General features: G+C 42.9%; 1 long non-coding RNA gene across 1 annotated transcript in view; it reads left to right on the top strand.

The window, feature by feature from the left end:
- Window positions 1-13,517, top strand: part of LOC111770006 (uncharacterized) — a 66,424-nt gene extending 52,907 nt beyond the window's left edge. The window contains exon 2 of the long non-coding RNA XR_011430704.1: window positions 12,314-13,517. This is a non-coding gene — a long non-coding RNA (uncharacterized lncRNA). The remainder of the gene's footprint in view (window positions 1-12,313) is intronic.
- Window positions 13,518-20,700: the final 7,183 nt, after the last annotated feature.

Genomic DNA, 20,700 nt, shown 5'->3' with positions numbered 1-20,700 from the left:
CTTGGTGGCTGCTCAACAGGCAGACACATGGGCCAGATCAGAAGGGGGATGGAGAGAGACCTCATTCTTCGGTGGAAGTAACTGGAGGCAGGTCCTTTTCAGTGTCCACTGGAAGAGAAGGTTCTTCTTGATTCTTTTGCCATTGAAAGTGGAAATAACCATAACCACAGAGATAAAGGTGAAGGCTCTTCTAAGAGTGGGAACAATGAACAATTGCAACTGAGCCTGAGAATTTTCTGTAATTAGAGTTAAAAGTCCCGATACAAGGTAGAGACTGTCCCAGGCAACAGGTGGGACATGGGACACATACCAAGGAACACAAGATCCGATGATGGCACCCGTGATGGATGGCAAACAAGATCTGGTGGCATCCTGAACCGGGGTGGCGATTTCCTTTGTCCTTTACTTGTGAGGTCACCAGTTCTTTAGCAAGGAGCAACTGGACGATTAAACAAGAAACACTCTGAGTATTTATTAAAGTTGTAGGACTTATAAAACTGAAGTCACCTGGTCAGCACATTGCATGGAGATCTCCTTCAGGAGGAGTCCCAACGTGCCAAATCCCTTTATTGTCATTAAAGTTCTGAATTAAAGACCCCCTGTAGGTATTGCTATAGATCAGTATTTCACAAAGTTTTCTTTGCCCATCAAACACTAGATCTGTGGGATGTTAATAGCCGTTCTAAGGGAAACAAGTTTTGTGGTTAAAAAGTGAGGGTCATGTTGGCTAAATAGATTTAACAGGTTTTTTTTTTTTGGAGGAAGATTGGCCCTGAGCTAACATCTCTTGCCAATCTTCCTCTTTTTGTTTCTCCCTCAAAGCCCCAGTACATAGTTGCATATCCTAGTTGTAAGTCATTCTAATTCCTCCATGTGGCATGCCGCCACAGCATGGCTTGTTGAGCGGTGTGTAGGTCTGTGCCCAGGATCTGAATCGGTGAACCTCGGGCCACTGACGTGCAATGTGCGAACTTAGCCACTCGGCCACGGGGCCGGCCCCTAGCGGGGTTTTTATTTGCAGGACTGCTAAGGGGCATCGACTTATTAATGTGCATTGAGATCTCCAGTTATGGATCCATGGGATCCCTTTTCCTGGCCTGTGCTGCGGGGCTCTGTTCTACTCCCCACTCTTTGGGGAGGTGGGCATCCACGTTGGGCGGACCCCCGCTGGCAGATGCTGGTGCCTAGTGGGGACAGACCAAATCAGTAGCCCTCTTTTGGAAATAGGCCAGAGGCAGGCTCATTCTTGTCTAGGTGCAATCCCACTTGTACTAGGATGGAAGCCTGTCTGGGTGCCATGAGAGCGCAGAGGAGGGGGACTAAGTCTCCTTGGGGAGGTCAGGGAAGGCCATACTCTGGGGGTCATGTTTGTCTGGGTCTTGAAAGATGAATAAGCTTGTGGATGGCAAATGAGAGTGTGTAGGGGCATTTCAGACTCAGAAAACAGCAAGTGCAAAGGTCCCGAGGTATAAAAATCATGGTGCTTTGGGAGAAGTGAGAAATTCAGTGTGCTTCGAGAGGAGTGTGCTGGGGTGGCGCCTAGGAGACCAAGGTGAATAGGCTCAAGCCAAACCATGAACAGCCTTGAGTGTCTGGCCAAGAAGGTTGATTCTTGGGCAAGAGGAACCAAGGCTTTAAAAAAATTCTTACTAATCAGTTAGAATGCCCCCAGAGCCTTTTTCCCTCTACAGAACCAAATATTGCAAAGATTGTCATCCTTCCAGAGGAATCCTCTGCATTTATAAGCGTCGATGTCTATGTGTCTACATCCTCAAAAAAACCTCTCACGAATAGCAGCATTCTAATCACACTGTTCAGCACTTTGCTTTTTTCACTTAACAATATATCTTGGAGATTGTTTCATATCCGTACATAAAGAGCTGCCTCATTCTTTTTTAACAGCCGTAAAGATTTCCATTGTATGGATGCATGGCAATTTATTTAAGCAGTCCCCTGTTGATGGACATTCAGGCTGCCTCCAATCTTCTGTTATTATAAACCATGCTGCACTGAATGGCCTTGCACATCCAACTTTGCATACATATATGCAAGAATGTCTATGGAATACATTCTAGAGCAGTAGAATTTCTGGGTCAACGGGTATGTGCAGCAAACCTTTGGATAGAGATTGCCAGACTGCCATCCATGGAGACTGTGCCAATGGACACTCTCACTGACCTCTGAGAGCATGGATTTTCTCCACTCTGTGGCCCGTCCAGGGTGTGATCAAACATTTTGATCTTTGTCAATCTGATAGGTAAAAAATGGTATCTCATGGTAGTTTTTGTTTGCGTTTCTTTTTTATTAAGACTAAGGTGGAGCATCTTTTTGTATGTTTAGAGACTATTTGAGTTTCCTAATCCGAGAAGTGCTTGTTCACATCCTTTGCCCATTTTTTCTTGGATTGGTGACCTTTTTTCTTATTGAGTTGTTAGCACACTAGCATAGTGGTATAACTCTTGCCTTTTGGTAAATTTCTTCCCATTCTTGCCCATGACCCATCCCAGTGGTTGCAGTATGTGTTTACAAATATCCCTTCTCTGAGCTGAGGCAGCAGGGGCAGCGGCCAGGAATGGCGGAGCTTAGGTTGGCTCTTCCATGGAGACGTGACTAATGGGATGGAGAATTTCTACTCCTTGGCAGAGGAGCAGACCCTCCCAGAAGCCTCTCACTGGGGAAGAGCTCCCTCCTTCTGCTCCCCACTAGCATCCTTCTTTTCCCCCTGGTTCAATACCACCCTCCCTCCCCATGCCCCCAGAGTCCTCTCTGCTCAGCTTCCCCTTTCCTAATATTAGCACAGGCACAGCCCTGCCCCCCTGTCACAGGCAGTGATTATATAGCAAATTAACCACAAGCTGTTCAGTCCTCGTCCAGTGGCAGTTGGGGAGATGCTAAGCCTGAGTAATGACTTGTGTAGTCGACGCTCTCATCTGTAATTTGCGTGTGCAATAAATGCAGAAATAAAAACCCGATCCATATGAAAAAGAGACCAAGTAGAAGGAGCAGGGGTAGAGGAAGAAATCATGAATTTTGTGGACTGCATCCTACAGTCTGGCTTCAATTTCCTCTTGAGTAATGCAGTCATTGCCTGTTTGATTGACGGCTGTGTTTGCCTAAAGGATGGAGGCAGGCAGAGGGAGAGTCAGAGAGCAGGGCTTGACTCCTCCTGACTCCTCAAAGTGTGTCTTTGAGAACAGGACAGTTATTCTCTAAGCCTCAGTTTCCTCATCTATAAAGTGGGGATAATAATAATATTTATCTCCAATCAGGGATTAAAGAGCATAGTTGGATCATGGTAAATCCATGGTAATTGTTAATTATTTTCCCTCTATCCTCCCACCCTCTCTCCCTCTCTTCCTTCCATCATATCAGATAAGGGGTTTTAAAATTAAACTTTTCGCTTTGAGATAATTGTTGATTCATATGTAGTTGTAAGAAGTAATAGAGAGAGATCCTGTGTACCCTTTATCCATATTCCTGCAGTGGTAGCATCTTGTAAAACATCACAACAGTATCTTGTACAGTATCACAACCAGGATATTGACATAGATACAATCCACAGATCTTACTAATATTTCCCCACTTTTGCTTGTGCTTATGCATGTGTGTGTATTTAGTTCTGTACAATTTTGTCATATGTGTAGGTTGGTGTATTCACCACCACAATCAAGATATATAACAGTTCCATTACCACAAGGATCTTTCCTGTTGTCCTTAAATAACCACCCCCCACCCCCTCCCCACCTCTCCCCCAGCCTCCAGTGTCCAACTCCTGGCAACCACCAATCTGTTATTTATTTCTAAGCTTTGTCTTTTAAAAAATCTTATGTAAATGGAATCATACAGTATGAAAATCTTTGGGATTGGCTTTTTTAAAATTCAGCATAATTCCCTGAAGATTCATCAAGGTTGTGTGTATCAATAATTCATTCTGGGGCCAGTCCGGTGGCCGAGGGGTTGGGTTTGCTTGCTCTGCTTTGGCGGCCCAGGGTTTCGCCAGTTCGGATCCTGAGTGCAGATGTGGCACAGCTCATCAGGCGATGCTGAAGGGGCATCCCACATAGCACAACTGGAGGGACCTGCAACTAGAATATACAACTATGTACTGGGGGGCTTTGGGGAGAAGAAGGCCAAAGAAATCATTCCTTTCTATTGCTAAGTAGTATTCCATGGTACAGATGTTTGTTTAACCATTCATCCGTTGAAAGACATCTGGGTTGTTTTCAGTTTTTGGCTATTACTAACAAAGTTGCTGTGAACACTCATGCGTGGGTTTCCATGCAGTTTCACTTATGTGTAAATGCCAATTTTCATTTCTCTTGGATAAATACCCAAGAGTGCAATTGCTGGGTAATATGGTACTCCTATGTTCAGTTTTTATAGCAAACTGCTAAACTGTTTTCCAGGGTGGCTGTACCACCAGCCGTGTATGAGTCATCCAGTTTCTTCAGATCCTTGCCACCATGTGGTGTTGTTATTACTTTTTAGTTTTTCTTATAGGTGCTATCCCATTGTTGTATTAATTTGCATTTTCCTAATGGCTAATGATGTTGAACGTCTTTTCATTTGCTTCTTTGCCACCTGTATATCCTCTTCTGTGAAATGTCTTCTTGTATCTTTTGCCCGTTTTCTAATTGGATTTTTTTTTTAACTGTTGAGATATTTTTTGAGATGTATTTTAAAAAATAGCAGCTTTATTGATATCTATTTCACATAAAGTTCACCATTTTAAAGTTACGATTGAGTGGGTTTTAGTATATTCACAAAGTTGCACATTGATCACCACTATCTATTTTCAGGACATTTCATCACCCCAGAATGAAACCCATACCCATTTACGGTCACTTCCCATTTCCCTGTCACCCAGCCCCTGGCCAACACTAATCTGTTTTCTGTCTCTGTGGATCTGCCTATTCTAGGTATTTCATATAAATGGAGGCATAAACTATATGATCCTTTGTGTATGACTTCTTTCACTTAGCATAATGTTTTCAAGTCTTATCCATGTTGTAGAATGTTTTGGGACTTCAGCCCTATTTATGGATGAATGATATTCCATTATGTGGATATACCACATTTTGTTTATCTATTCAACAGTGGATGGACATTTGTGTTGTTTCAATTTTTTCTTTTCAAAAACGCGTTTCAGCTCTCTTTTGTATATAGATAGGAATAGAATTGCTGAGTCTTATGGTAACTATGTTTTGAGGAAATGCCAAACTGTTTTCCAGAGTAGCTGCATCATTTTATATTCCCACTAGCAAGGTATGGGGGCTCTAATTTCTCCACATCCTTGCTAACATTTGTTATTCCATATTTTTGATTGTAGCCATTCGGATGGATATGAAGTTGTATCTCATCATAGTTCTGATTTCCGCATCCCTAACGACCAATGATGTTGAGCATCTTTTCATGTGCTTATTGGCCATTTGTATATATTGCTTGGAGAAGTGTCCATTAAAAATCTGCCCATTTTTAAATTGGGTTATTTGTCTTTGTTGCTGTTGTTTAGTTGTAAGAGTTCTTTATATATTATAGATACAAGTCCTTTATCAGATATATGATTTGCAAATATTTCCTCCCATTCTGTGGATTGTCTTTTTACTTTCTTGATAATGCCCTTTGATGCATAAAAGTTTTTATTTTGATGAAGTCCAATTTATTTATTTTTTTCTTTTGTTGTTTGTGCTTTTGGTATTACATCTAAGAAACCGTTGCCTAATCCAAGGACATGAAGATTTACTGCTATGTTTTCTTCTAAGACTTTTAAGGATTTAGCTCTTACACTTAGGCCACTGATCAATTTTGAGTTAATTTTCATATGGTGTGAGGTAGGGGCCCAACTTCATTCTTTTGCACTTGGGGATCCAGTTGTCCCTGCACCACTTTCTGTAAAGATTATTCTTTCTCTATTAAATTGTCTTGGTACCCCTCCTGAAAATAAATTGACCATAAATTGTAAAATTCAAAATGGATTTTGAATTCTATTCCATTGATCTATATTCTTATCCTTATGCCAGTACCACAATGGCCTGATTGCTGTAGCTGTACAGTAAGTTTTGAAACTGAGAAGTGCAAGTCCTTCAATTTTATTCTTCTTTTTCAAGATGATTTTGTCTATTCTATCTGTTGGTTTTGTCTCTTCCTTGATTTCCGTATGTATCTTTAAGATCAGCTTGTCAATTTCTGTAAAAGAGGCAACTGAGATTTTTTGGTGGGGATACTATAGATCAGTTTCAGGAGTACTGCCATCTTAACAACGTTGTCTTACAATGTGTGAACATCAGATATTTTTCCACCTATTTAGGTCTTCTTTTACTTTTTTCAATGATACTTTGTAGTTTTCAGCATATGAGTCTTGCACTGCTTTTGCTAAATTTATTCCCAAGTGTTTTATTCTTTTTGATGCTATTGTAAATGGAATTGTTTTCTTTTCTTTTTTCTTTTTAAAGGTATGCCTTTTGGTGGGGAAGATGGGCCCTGAGTTAACATCTGTTGCAAATCTTCCTCTTTTTATTCTCCCCAAAGCCCCTTGGTACATAGTTGTATATCCTAGTTGTACCTCTTTCTAGTTCTGCTATGTGGGACGCTGCCTCAGCAAGGCTTGATACATCTAGGTCCACACCCAGGATCCAAACCAGTGAATCCCTGGCTGCCGAAGCAGAGCACACGAGCTTAACCACTATGCCACCAGGCTGGCCCCTGGAATTTTTTCTTAATTTCAGTTTTGGATTATTCATTACAAGTATATAGAGATACAATTGATTTTTGTATATTGACTTGTATCCTACAATATTGCTGAACTCATTAATTTTTTCTAATAATTTTTTAGTGGATTCCTTAGGATTTTCTCTATATAAGATCAAGTCATCTGTGAATAGAGATGATTTTACTTCTTGCTTTCCAATCTGGAAAATCTGCCTTTTACTTTATTTTTATTATTTAATGGCCCTAGCTAGAACCTTCAGCACAGTGTTGACTGGAAGTGGCAAGAGCAGACATCCTTGTCTTGTTTCTGATTTTTGGAAGAAAGCATCCAGTCTTTCACCATTAAGTACAATATAAGCTGTGTGTTTTTTTTTTTTTTTGGTAGATGGCCTTTATTAGGTTGAGAAAATTTGCTTATATTTCCAGTTTAAGTATATTTCTAGTTTGTTAATAAAAGCTATTGGATTTTTTCAGATGCTTTATCTGCATCTATAGAGAGGATCATATTGTTTTTGTCCTTTAGTCTGTTAATATGGTGTATTATACTGATTGATTTTTGTATGGTAAGCCAACCTTGCATTCTGGGATAAGTGCCCCTTGGTCACATGTTGCTGAATTTGGTTTGCTAAATTTTTATTTTGTTGAGGATTTTCGTGTCTTACTCTTGAATTTTCAGAGTTTTTTTTTGTATATTCTAGATACTAGTCCTTTCAGGTAGGGTTAGGTTGCAAACTAAATTGAGCAGACTCTGGCTAACCCAAGCAAACCCAGGAATTTTACGGAGCGTAGGTTCAACTCTTAGGCTGTTATCAGGAATCAAAGACCAGTTGGATCAAGGGGCCTCTGCCATTTCTGTCTTTGCATCATGCGTATGAAACTCAAAGTCTTGAGAATGAATATGATTGTCTCAGCTGGGGTCATGGGAAGGGTGGCATACCTTGAATGGCAGTCCCAGAAATGCTGCATGCAATGAGGGCTGAGCGTTTCCCAAAGCCATATTTGGTTGCTGCTGTCAGAAGAAGAAGTGAATACTTGGCAGGGTCTGCCCAGTAGAAAAAGTCTCTGATTCTGAGATGCACATCATGAAAGAGTTCAGCATTTCGTAGTAGTTGGCGATTATGTTCTTTGAAGTCTCTGAACTGAGTTGTGGTGCTCCCATTATTGCTGCAAGATCCTGAGTAACTGGGTCCCTCTGTGCCTCGGTTTGCTCAACTGTACAATTTATAGAGGCTTCATCACAGGATTGTTGTGAAGGTTGAACAGGCTAATGAATGTAAAGGGTTTAGCACAGTGCCTGGTACAAAATGAAGTGCCAAATAAATGATAGCTGTTATTAATAAATTTAAAATGTTTTTACGGTATAGTAAATAACTAGGGACTGGAGGAGAGGTGCCCATACTATGTCCTAAGATAGCAGAGGAGGTGATATCAGGGAGGGCTGCCTGGATGTGGTGGGCTTTGAAGGCCTGATGAATTTTGGAGCGCTGCTATAGCTTTCTGCTGGAAATAAAGGTAATGGTTTTAGCCAAAAACGTGGGGAAGAGTTCCAGATGATATCAATGGCCAATACCTCTGTCCTCCGCTTCCCCTCACCTTCACGTGACTCTCATGGGACTAAGACATGGCCCTCCGACTGGAAAGACTGAGTCTTTCACCCAAGATTAGGCTTGTCCCCAAACAGTCCCCCACTGGAACCCAGCTTTTTCATTTAATAAGGACAGACTCTAAGCCCCATGGAGAGTCTAGGGAACTTGGTACCCATCTTAGTGGGAATTTATTTCTTTTTCATATAACATTAGTGGGCCAATGGGAATTTATCTCTTTTTCATATAACATTTAATGCTTTTGTATTTTAAAATTAATATTTGTTCGTAGGAAATGTGGAACATATAGAAAGTATGAAGAAGAGAATACAAATTACCTGCAAATCCACCACCCAGAGAACACAGCTGCTAATATTTGGAGAATGTCCTTCCTGTCTCATAAACATTTCTCTGTGTGTGTGTTTTTGAAAAAATCAGGATCACACTGTACATACTATTTTGTACCTGATTTTTTTCACTTAATAATATATTATGATCATTTTCTCATGACCTAAGTCATTCTTTATGAATGTGATTTTTAACGGTTGTAAAATGGTCTACTATATGAATATACCATAATTCATTTAAAGTAATCTTCTATTATTGGACCTTGAGTTTGTTTCCAAGTTTTCATTATTATAAATAATATTATAATAAATATTTTAGAACATAAATTTTAGCACCTGTCTCTGGTTAATTCCAGAAGATAAATTTCTTTAAGTGCAGTTGGGCAGTTTTTATTAAAAAATTTTTAAGTGTTTCATTTTGAAAAGTTAATACACACACATGATAAAAAATATCCAAACAGTTCAAAAGCGTATTCATTAAAAAGTAAGTCTTGTTTTCATCTTTAATTCCAGGTCCCTATATTTACTCCCCATAGAAAAATCAATATAACCAGTTTTTTGTGCGTATGTCCACAAGAATATGGAGATGGACATGAAAGGCATATTTGTACATATACCCCCTTTTTCTTACTATTCTCTACACATCTGTGGCACCTTCTTTTTTTCACTTGACAATATATCTTGAAGATCATTTCTTTATTTTTTTTTAAAGATTTTATTTTCCTTTTTCTCCCCAAAGCCCCCCGGTACATAGTTGTATATTTTTAGCTGTGAGTCCTTCTAGTCGTGGCATGTGGGACGCTGCCTCAGCATGGCTTGATGAGCAGTGCCGTGTCCGAGCTCAGGATCCGAACCGGTGAAACCCTGGGCCGCTGAAGCAGAGCACACGAACTTAACCACTCGGCCACGGAGTGGGCCCCTGAAGATCATTTCTTATCACTACGTGTCCTACAGCCATTCCATATTTTTTAATTGCTGCGTAGCATTTCTTTTCACGAATGTACCATAATTTCTTTAAGAAGTTGGTAGTGGTGGACAGTTAGTTTATTCACAAACTTTTGCTATAAAAAGAATGATTTGATGAATAACGTTGTATATACGTCTTTGAACCCATACCTGAGAATATTTGTGGAATAAATACCAAAAGTGGACTTACACATTTGAAATTTGAATACGTGCTGCCACAATGCCTTCCAAGGGTGAGCATCAATGTATATATTCCTGACAACACTGTCTGTGTCTGTTTCCTTCTAATCTTTCTGACAGCATGTCATTGAGCATTTTGATCTTTGCCCATCTGATAGATAAAAAGAGCTTTAAAATTGTGGTTTTAATTTGTATCTGAGTGAGGTTGACCACTCTTTCATGTGTTTAAAAGCCTTCTATATATATATTTTTTTTTCTGGGAACTCTCTATTCACTTTTTTTAACCCAGTTTTCTATTTTTTCCCTTTATTGATTTGTGAAAGCTTCTTATGTAAAGGAGAAACTAGTTCTCTACTTTATGTTACCTATATTTTCCCCAGAATTTGTCACTCTTCCCTTTTCTGTTTGCCATGCAGACAGTTACATTTTTTTAATGTAGTTAAATCTCTCAATCTTTTCTTTTTTTCAATGGCTCCTGGATCTTGTGTCCAGAAGGTGCCACAAGGAGCCTTTTCCCATTCTGAAATTCTAAAAATTATCCCATATTGTTTTTCCTAGTACTATTCTGATTTCATTTTTATGTTTAAGATTTTTAATACATCTAGAATTCATTTTGAAATGAAGACAGAAGAAGGCCTCCAAACTGCTCCTTTTCCAAATGCCTAGCCAGCTTTTACAATTGAATAATCCAAGAATGGGTTATTTCTAAAGATGGTTTGAGTCTATTTAGTAGTCCCAGTGGCCACAGGGAGCCAGCATGGGGTCGTTGAGGGCCAGCAGGTGAAACTCACCTGTCGCTTTTTGCAGTGGGATTCCAGGCAGGTAGGCTAGGGGTGGGTTGCAGCAGTGTCTCTGGATTTTAACCTTACATTAAGTGGGAAATGGTGTGGAAGAATGATAGTGTTGAGAACTCTAAAGAATTGCTTTTTTAAAGGTTATATTGTAGAGTTACGATCTTTTTTTTTCTCTTGAGGAAGTTAGCCTTGAGCTAACTCCTGCCAATTCTCCTCCTTTTGCTGAGGAAGACTGGCTCTGAGCTAACATCCACGCCCATCTTCCTCTACTTTCTATGTGGGACGCCTACCATAGCATGGCGTGCCAAGCGGTGACATGTCTGCACCCGGGATCTGAACCGGCGAACCCCGGGCTGCCAAAGTGGAACGTGTGCACTTAACCGCTGTGCCACTGGGCCGGCCCTAGAGTTATAATCTTGACTCCTATAGATGCTACAAGAAACAGCCTTCTGGAACCCCCTGGCTGCATTATCTGAAGGGCTATTTCGAGGGCATTAACACAGCGGTTATCAGGGTTGTTTTTTTTTGGTGAAAAAAATTTGTCTAACTTACTTGCAAGATATTTCACAGTGGAGTTTTACTTAAAAAAGATACAAAACAGAGGACAAACTGTTGGTTACATATAAATAAATAGAAGTACTGAAGATAAACACCTTTTCACTATTATAAATACACTTTAAAAAGTCTGATGTCGGGAGTGGGCACCTTGCAGTGTATCCTGTTTGAAAGCTTCCTGAGGATCTTGTTCCTATCAGAGGATGTTGCCCCCCTGGGAGGGATTACTTGATAAAATATAGGATTCTCAGTTATATTTGAATTTCAGATAAAAATTGAATAATTTTTTAGTATAAGTATGTCAAAATATTGCATGGGATATACTTATATTTAAATATTATTGGTTGTTTATATGAAGCTCAAATTTCACTGGGCATCCTAGATTTCTATTTGCTAAATCTAGAAACCCTACCCCAGAAGAGATTTGACAATGTCTGGGGACATAGTTGGTTGTCTCAGCTGAGGAGAGGGGTGCTGCGGGCATCTAGTAGGTAGCGGCCAGGGATGCTGGTAAATATTCTACAGTGTAAAGACAGACCCCCAACAACAAAAATTATCCAGCCCCAAACATCAATAGTGTCAAGACTGAGAAACAGTTTAACTGCTTTAACACAGTTCTCACAATTTCTAAGTAAGAACTCTCTAGTATGAAATTTCCTTTAGAATCAAAATTGAAGAAACCCTAAGAGTCCCCTTAGGAACTGTCTTTTTTCATTCTTCTATTAATGATGGTAGGACCTAAGTAGCTGATTTTATTTCCTTTTTTCTCTTCGACTCTCAGGAAACTCAGACCAAATTAAAGGCCCAAGCACAAAGACTGTGCGGGATCTTACTTGCTGCATATATATTTTATTTTTTCCTTTTGGTCTTAACATTCTGGGCTGATTTGCATTTCCCTGGTTCTAATTCTTATTCTTTATTCATTTTTCACCATTTCCTGTAAGTCACTCAAATGCCTTGTGGGATAAGGTGTGACACATGCACACACACACACGTGCACACACTCACAAATAGATGCAGTCGTATAAATATTTAAACATGGAGTTTAACAGACATTTGAGAAGGCCCTGCAGTGTGCCCGTGGGAAGCAGGCAGAAAAATGGGGGCTGTTCAGTCTCTTCTCAGCATCCTGCAGTTCTCAGGAAACACTTCTCCTCTCTGGTTTTCTCTTTACCTTCAGGTCCAGCCTTACAACACCTGTGGCGGTTGGCCCTTGAAAACTAGAGCTGCCATGAGACGGGACTTTGTGCTCCGGGAGAGTGGACGTTGGCTTCCTTCTACTTCATCTTGGGGGGCAACGAAGGTCCTTCCTGCTGCCCAGAAAGTGAGGGTCCTTTGACAGAGGCCAAGCAGGCAGGGCCGTGCGAGGCACTGCCACGGCCCACACAGACACACACTGGGAACGAGATTGCATCTTCCCCGGACCAGCGAGATTCTATAAACATAATCAAAATGTAATAGAAACTTTTTGGAAATGCTGTTATGAGGAGAAAGCATCAATCTTGATGGAACTCCGCTCAACAGGCTTTGCGGAGCTAATCAATCATGGTCAGGACTCGGCCTCCCCATCTGTCTGCGCCGGGGACCGGGCCGAGCTTACTCACTCCCCGGCTGGGGCTGCGTTCCCTCACCAGGCAATCCATCATGCTGCAGGGGGATGGCGGGAGGGGAATAATAGCACGCTAATAAACTAGGGGCTTTTTTCATTCCCAACTAATTTTTAGTAAATGAGCCCAATCCAGACAGAGCAAGAAAAAGAGCCCGAGGAGATGGTGCTTCTGAGATGCGCCTGGCTGGCCGGGGACAATGGCTCATGGGCCCGAGGGGAAGCAAGGAGCCCACGCGCCCAGGGATAACTCCCTGTGTTCAGCTGAGGCCAGAACTGGCCCTTGAAAGCTGTTGGGAAGAATGAGGCTGGGACAACTTCTGGACTGGTGGCCTGGACTTTCGGGGCTGGCTCATAGCTCTGATGCTAGGAATGTGGCTACAACACCTGCGTCTGGCTTGGGGTTTGAACTTACAACGGAAGCCAGAAGTCAGAGAGCTAGGTCCAAGCAATGGGCCTGATGGCTGATAACAAGAAATGAACCCAGGGGCCAGAACCAAGGAGTAGAGTGAAGAGCAGAGTGCAAGACGGGCATAGACAGAGGTTATGAATAATCAAAGATGCGTGGGGCCCAATTTCATCCAGCAGTAGCAGCCTTGGGGGTGCAACACATTGCAAAGCAGGACAGGGTCCAGAAGCGGATATTCTTAGACAGGCCTGTAATTTGGGGGACCATGTCTGTTTGTGCTCATGCTTCTGTCTTCAGCTCTTTGCTTAGTGCGTGTTGTGTGGTAGGCACTCATCAATATTTGTTAAATGAATATATGAATGAGAACTGTCCCTGTGATAGCAGATTTTGAAGATGTGGTCTGACAACTTCTTTAAACTTTTCAAGTTCCTGTCCTGAAATACATCACAGGTTCAGTCCCTGGTTTCTTCCCACTCAGGACCCTGTCTTGGATGCAAGGACAGTTTGGAGAAGGTGTATGTATTCATAATCTATTGCTGTGTAACAAATTACCCCCAAACTAAGTGGCTTCAAACAACAATAAATATAGATTATCTCTCACAGCTGCTGTAGGTCAGGGATTCAGGAGCTGTTTTCTCTGGATGATTCCCAGTCCTGGTAAGTCTCTCTGGAGGCCTGGTTATCAGTTCTGCACCAGGAATTCATGGATGCTGCAAATTTTTTGACACTCCTCTCCTCAAGAGGTGGGGTCTATTTCTTCCTCCCCTTGAACCTGGGCTGGCCTGTTACTGTTTTGATCAAAAGAGGAGTATGGAAGAAGTGATGCTACACCAGTTCTGGGTCCAGTTTATTTACTTTTTATTTTTTTTTAAAGATTGGCACCTGAGCTAACAACTATTGCCAATATTTTTTTTTTCTGCTTTATCTCCCCAAATCCCCCCGGTACATAGTTGTATATCTTAGTTGCGGGTCTGGGTCCAGTTTTAAAAAGGACTGGTAACTCCTTGGAGTCTCCTGGAACCTGAGCTGCCATCTGAGAAGTCTGCCCAGGCTGCTGGGCACACTTCGTGGACAGGCCCTGAGTCTATGTGGACAAGGGAAGGTGCCCAGCTGAGCCCAGTTTTCTAGTCCTTGCCTACATCCAGACACGTGAGCGATGCCATCTTCGGCCCTCCAGCCCAGCCCAGCCCAGCTAACAGAATACCACCAAGTGACCACAGTTGATGCCACATAGAGCAGGAAAACGGTCCAGGTGAACCTTGCCACAAAATCATGAGACACAATAAAATGGTGGTTGTTTAAGCCTCCTAATATTGGGGTAGTTTTTTCTGCATCAAGAGATAATTGGAAAACCCAGAATCCAAGGAAAAATCATTAGATCATGGCTGGCCTAATTGCACATTCTGTGCTTGAATCATTTCTGTGATTTTTTTCCTCCCAGACGTCATTCAGTCTTTTGCTTAAATACCTAGAGTGGCAGGACAATTCTGACCTCTGGAGTTAGCTGTAGAGTGGGATGGTTACGATTCTCCTCCCCTCTTTCTTCTCTCCCTCTATCCTCCCTTCTTGCTGCCTCCTTCCTTTGTTTCTTTCCTGCCCAAATGTTTACTGGGGAGAGAATCAGAAAATGGTTCCCAGAGGAGGTGTATTAGTCAGGGTTCTCCAGAGAAATAGAACTAATAGGATACATAGAGTTATATATATATATGAGGGGAGATTTATTAAAAGAATTGGCTCACATGGTTGTGGAGCCTGAGAAGTCCCACAATCTGCCATCTGCCAGCCGGAGAACCAGGAAAACCAATGGTAAAATTCAGTCCGAGGCCAAAGGCCTGAGAACTGAGGGGCTTGCTGGTGTGAGTCATGGAGTCCTGAGGTCTGAGAACCAGAAGCTCCGATGTCTGAGGGCAGAAAAAGGTGGACGTCCCAGCTTAAGAAGGGAGAGAGAGACTTTGCCCTTCCTCCACCTTTTTGTTTCATTCGGGTCCCCAACGGCTTGGCCGAGGCCTGCCCACGTAAGGGAGAGCGATCTCTTCATTCAGTCTACCGAGTCAGACACTAACCTCCTCCAGAAATACCCTCACAGACTCACCCAGAAATCATGTTCTACCAGCTGTCTGGGCATCCCTTAGCGCAATCCAGTTGACACATAGCGCTAACCATCGCAGGAGGTGGTGCCCAAGCTGGGTCTGGATTGGAGCGCAGGAGTTGAGCAGGTACATGGGGAGGAGCTCATTCTAGGCAGGGCTGGTGTTGAGAGTGGAAAGGGTGGTAATGGTGGAACTTGGAGTGAGAGGAGAGGTAGTTGTGGCCATGTCGTACAAGGCCTTAATGCCACTTGGGAATTTAGACTTTACGGCCAGACTGAGCAGAAAGAGATCTCCCTTTCAGAAGCCACCTTCTGGTCGCTGTGTGGGTGGTCAGTGTGGCAGCAGGGAGACCAGTTAAGAGGTCAATCAGGTGGACAGATGGTGGCTGCTTGGACCAAGATGGAGGTGGAAGAGTTGCAGGAAATTGAGTAGTTAGAAAGAGTAACGTGTGTTTGCTGTATTCCTGGAGAATAGGTAATTCTGCTCTAAAGGACAAGAAAAAAAAATAGGATGGATGAACCTCCTAAGAAACGTATGGCATAGATAGTACATAAGCTAGTAGCTCATGCGACAGAGGCAAAACTTAGAGAATGTGTTAAGTATACACAATGAGTAAGCTTGTGAGACCCAGGCAAAATTCATAAGATGTGGTAAATATAGATAGTAAGAATGTTAGTGACCTGCTAATCATAGATACATTAAATGGCTTATATGGTAAAACAAACAAGAGTGTTAGAAATGGGTGGAAAGACCAAGTCATGATTATGCCACTTCCGGTCTGACAGCAAGTTCATCCCTAAATTGGCCACCCATTGGTGTTACCAGTCATGGTCTCATTCTGTCCTCACGTATGCTCTGTCCAAGAAATGCAGATAAAACTCACAGCTGTTCAGCAGGCAAGTGACCAAGCTGCAGCGGTGGCCAGGCGTACATACTTGCCCTTGTCTCTTCAACAGAACATGTGTGTGATGGCTCCAGGCACCTTCTATCTGTTGGACCCTCTTGCCCAAACCTACATTCTGGTCTTCTGAACCACACATCAGCAGGGCAGACTGATATGACAGAGAGAGAGACAGGACATGTGAACATTGCCTACCCCAGGGTTCCAGGGTCATTTGGTCCTTCTACCCACTCACACTCCATCTTAAATGTACCAACCAACCTCACTTCTTTTTAAAAAATTTTTTGCTTTGTGTCTTAATTGGTTTAATGAACAGTGCAATTTGAGCATCTCAGTTTAGCCTGTGAGCTTCTTGTTCCGTGGCTTATGAGTTAGTTGCCTGGTGGTGTTGTGATAGGAGAAGGCAGACCTTTGGCAGGGACAAGATGGGTTATCAAGAGCTCTCTTAAGCTTCGAACCTCCATCTCAATTTGGGAAGTACACATTTAATGCACCCACGGAGGGCTCTGGGCAGGTGAGGTGTTGCAGGGGAGTAGTCTTCAGGGGCCCCAGCCTCAGCTCTGTGGGTCTGTTATACCCTGAAACAAGTTCAAGATCAATGCCTGCTAACCAGACTCTCCCTAGTTTGTGCCTCTTCCACTCTCACTTAGACTGTTGTCCCATCTTCCTGCCTATCCCTGCTCACAGCCTGCCCTCTTCAGCCCACCTTCCACCCACGGGAGTTATTCTAAAACACAGATCCAGGCTATGATGTCAAGTCCCTGTGCTTGGAGGTGTGGAGGTCTTGGAGAGTGTGAACAACAGGAGGCAGGAAGAGGGAGCAACATACTTTGCATTTGTCAGTTTTTGCTGCATAACAAACAATCTCAAACATTTATTTTTAAGCTCACAGGTCATCTGAGTTTTAGTTAACCTTGATTGGGTTTGGCTGGGCCAGGCTGGCCTCCAGGCTTCCAGTTGGGCTAAACTTGGCTCCATGTTTTTCATTTTGGGATCCAGGATGAAGAGTCAGCAGCTCTTTGGAGCATGATCTTCTCATGGCGTTTCAGTGGAGCACATGAAGCCAAGCCAAGCTAAGCAGGCACATTTAAAGCTCCTGCATCCGTCACAGCTTTCTGCTAACATTTCATTGGCCAAAGCAAGTCACATGGCTAAGCTTAACATCAGTAGGAATATTAGTCAACCCTAAAATGGAAGGAGATTCTGACACATGCTACTACATGGACGAATCTTGAGGACATTACGCTAAGTGAAACAAGCCAGTCACAAAAGGACAAATATTGTATGACTCCACTTATATGAGGTCCCTAGAGTAGTCAAATTCATAGACAGAAGGTAGAATGGTGGGTGCCAGGGGCTGAGGGGAGGGAGGAATGGGGAGTTGTTGGTTGAATTGAGACAGTTTCAGTTTTACAAGATGAAAAGACTTCAGGAGTTCTGTTGCAAAGCAATGTGAATATATTTAACACTATTGAACTGTACAGTTAAAAATAGTTAAGTTGGTAAATTATTTCGTGGTTGTTTAAAGAACGTTAATTCAAATAGAAAAGAAAATTCAATTTGAACACCAAATCGTATAAAATGAATGCAAAGACAAAAGTAATCTATTGTCCATAATCCCACCACACAAACACAGCTGCTAACCACTGAGGTTCCTGCCAGACATTTCTCTGTATCTGAATACCCCTTGGAAGCGTGTATTAATTTTCTTTAACAGAAAGAAGGCAGCTATACATCCTCTATTGTGACCAACTTTTCTCAAGCAAAATTGCTTTGTTGACTTGTTCTGGAGTCAATACATAGAGCCCCCATCATCATTTTTAATGGCTGGATACTGTTTCATGCTTTCTGTGTTCTAATTGTATCAGTTCATAAGGCCGCGTAACAAAACACCTCAAAACTCAGGGGCTTAAGACCACCACCATTTGTTACTGCTCTTGAGGATAACTGTGAAAATGTTTTACTGAAGGACTACTCTCAGGAGAAGGGAAGTTAAGGAAACATGATAAAGCAGAGAAAGAAAGTTAAGTTAGGATGTGGTTTGAGCTTGAGATAAGCTTCATCTGGGTTCAGTGGAGCGCTCTGGAGAAAAAAGTGCACCCTGCATTGGTCCTACTTGAAGGCCCTTCCATATGGCCCTCGCTTGTCACTCAATCACCGGCTAGAAGCTGAGAGATCCTGTTTAGCCAATGGCAATTCTCCAGAGAAGGGTGGACCTGAAAGCTATTAGCAGCCAATATGGATAGTAGCTTGGTGAAGGAGAAGGTGGTAAATATGTGTATTTAACTGCAACTAAAACAGAACTTAAAAAACCAGTGGGGTGGGGAAGTACACTCCATTTATAGTGGGAGGCCCTGCAAACTTGCAAGGCAAATGGTGTGGATGTGTAATCCCAATAGAGTGGAGTAAGAATTGGGACCGCCACAGGCTCAGATTTCATGGTGGGAAACTTCTCTGGCCATCGCCGTGGGGGATGGTCTGGTGCTCAGCAAAGAGGCACCAGCCCAGATGAAAGAGGGGGAGCCCTGAGCCAGGGCAGGGCAGTGTGGATGGAGTCGGGGTAAAAGATGTATTAAGAGCCCAGTTTGTTGAGGAATTACTGTACCTGAAATGCCATGCCCAAGGCTTTGCATTGGCGTCACCTTTAAGCTTTCAACAACCCAATGACATAGGTTTACTATGAATCCCATTTTACAGATGAGGTAGTGGGAGGGGATGTATCTTGCTTAAGGTCACACAGCTGGTAGGAACTCAAAATGGCATTCAAACCCACATCTGTCTGCCTCCAGGGTCTGTTTTTAACCACCACCATGCCCTGCTGGCTTGGGTGAGGGTGAGAGGCATCTGATTTGACCTCCAAGTTTGGGTGACAGATAGATGGTGACCCTATCAACAAAGGCTGAGCACCGCAGTTTTGACATCAACTGGGGACAGCAATGTGGGAGAGAAAAGTGGTGGGAGACTCATTTTGAAAGGAGAAGGAATATTCTGGACTGCAAAATAGCAAGGCTTTCCTCTGGCCTCGCTTTCTTCCACTTGTTTACTTCTAACTTCTCCCGAGTCCCACTGCCGGGGACAGAGAGAAGGGAGGACGGGAATCCTCCAGGGGCTCAGGCTGCTGTTCGGCTCACAGTGTAGCCTGACAAATCAAGTGGATAAAACCCATTAATTAGCAGTTTTGGAAACAGTTGCAAAGTTAATTATTCCGTTTTCTGATGAAAGAAAGCTAATTTTTGGCATTTACGCCGACAGTGACATGAACTAACATTTTTCGAGTTGACATCCCTCAAGATAAATGATGCTGTGAGGCATTTGTGCAAATATCCTGACCCACAGCTCACTGAGGAAGGCCGTCTGCAATGGGCGCCCTCGCCACAGTTTTTGCCTGGCAAGTTTGGGGGGTGGGTGAGCCAAGAAAGGGGGTTTATCTGCAGGGAGTGAAGAGGACAGAGCTGGTAATGTATAGAACAAACTCAAAGCAGGAGAGAACATTTGCATATTCAGAAGATTTTGCTGTAACTGAGAGAGGAGGGGAGTGTGTGAACATCTTTGTCAGTCTGTCTGTTTGTGGTGATATTCATACCCAGAGGAGGGACCTGGTTTTTCCAAGTGGTTGCTTCCAAATTTAGATCTTTTCCCCAGATTTTCCATCTGAGTTCTAGGCCTAGGCATCCAATTCTCTGCTTGACGTCTCCACTTGGCATCCTACAGGCATCTCAAACTCACTTTGTCGTAAAGGAGCTCTCAGCTCCCTCCTCCCGAGGTTTTCCCTCCGCTAAGTCTTCCCGTTGAAGACCATGACACCATCATCCATCCAAATACTCAAGCCAGGACCCTTGCCATCATCTCTGATATTTCCCTTTCCCTCCCTCACTCCGGACATCCAATTTATCAGCAAGATCTGCCGATGCCACCTCTGAAACCCATCTCACGTATGTCTTCTCCTTTTCACTACCCTAGTCTAAACAACCATGTTCCCTTTAACTCAGTGCTGTCCTGTGGAAACAGAATGAGAGCCACACATGGCGGTTTACATTTTCTTGTGGCCACATTAAAAAAAAGTGAACAGAAACATGTGAATTTGATTTTTTTAAATCAACAACTTTTGTTTTTTAGAGCAGTTTTGAGGTCACAACAACATTGAGTGCCAAGTACAGAGATTTCTGTATACCTGCTGTCCCCACGCGTGCGCAGCCTCCCCTGCGGGCAGCATCCTGCTCCCCGTGGTACATTGGTTACCATCGATGAACCTGTAATGACACAGCATCACCCGAGGTCCACAGTTCACATGAGGGTTCACTCTTGGGGTTGGGCATTCTGTGGGTTTTGACAAACGCATAAAGACATGCACCCCCCATGATGATATCATACAGGGTCGTTTCACTGTCCTCAAAATCCTCTGTGCTCCGCCTAGTCATCCTTTCCGCCTCCCTGACCCCTGGCAGTCCCTGATTTTGTCACTGTCTCCATAGTTTCGCCTTTTCCAGTGCAGTTTGACATGATGTCCCCCCCGCCCCCAACTTTTGCTTCTGTCCAACCCATTCTCCACGGAGAAGCCAGA

Source organism: Equus caballus, chromosome 22, assembly GCF_041296265.1.
Source record: "Equus caballus isolate H_3958 breed thoroughbred chromosome 22, TB-T2T, whole genome shotgun sequence".
NCBI lineage: Eukaryota > Metazoa > Chordata > Mammalia > Perissodactyla > Equidae > Equus > Equus caballus.
Note: the sequence above shows the minus strand (reverse complement) of the source record. Positions and strands in the feature narration are given on the sequence as shown.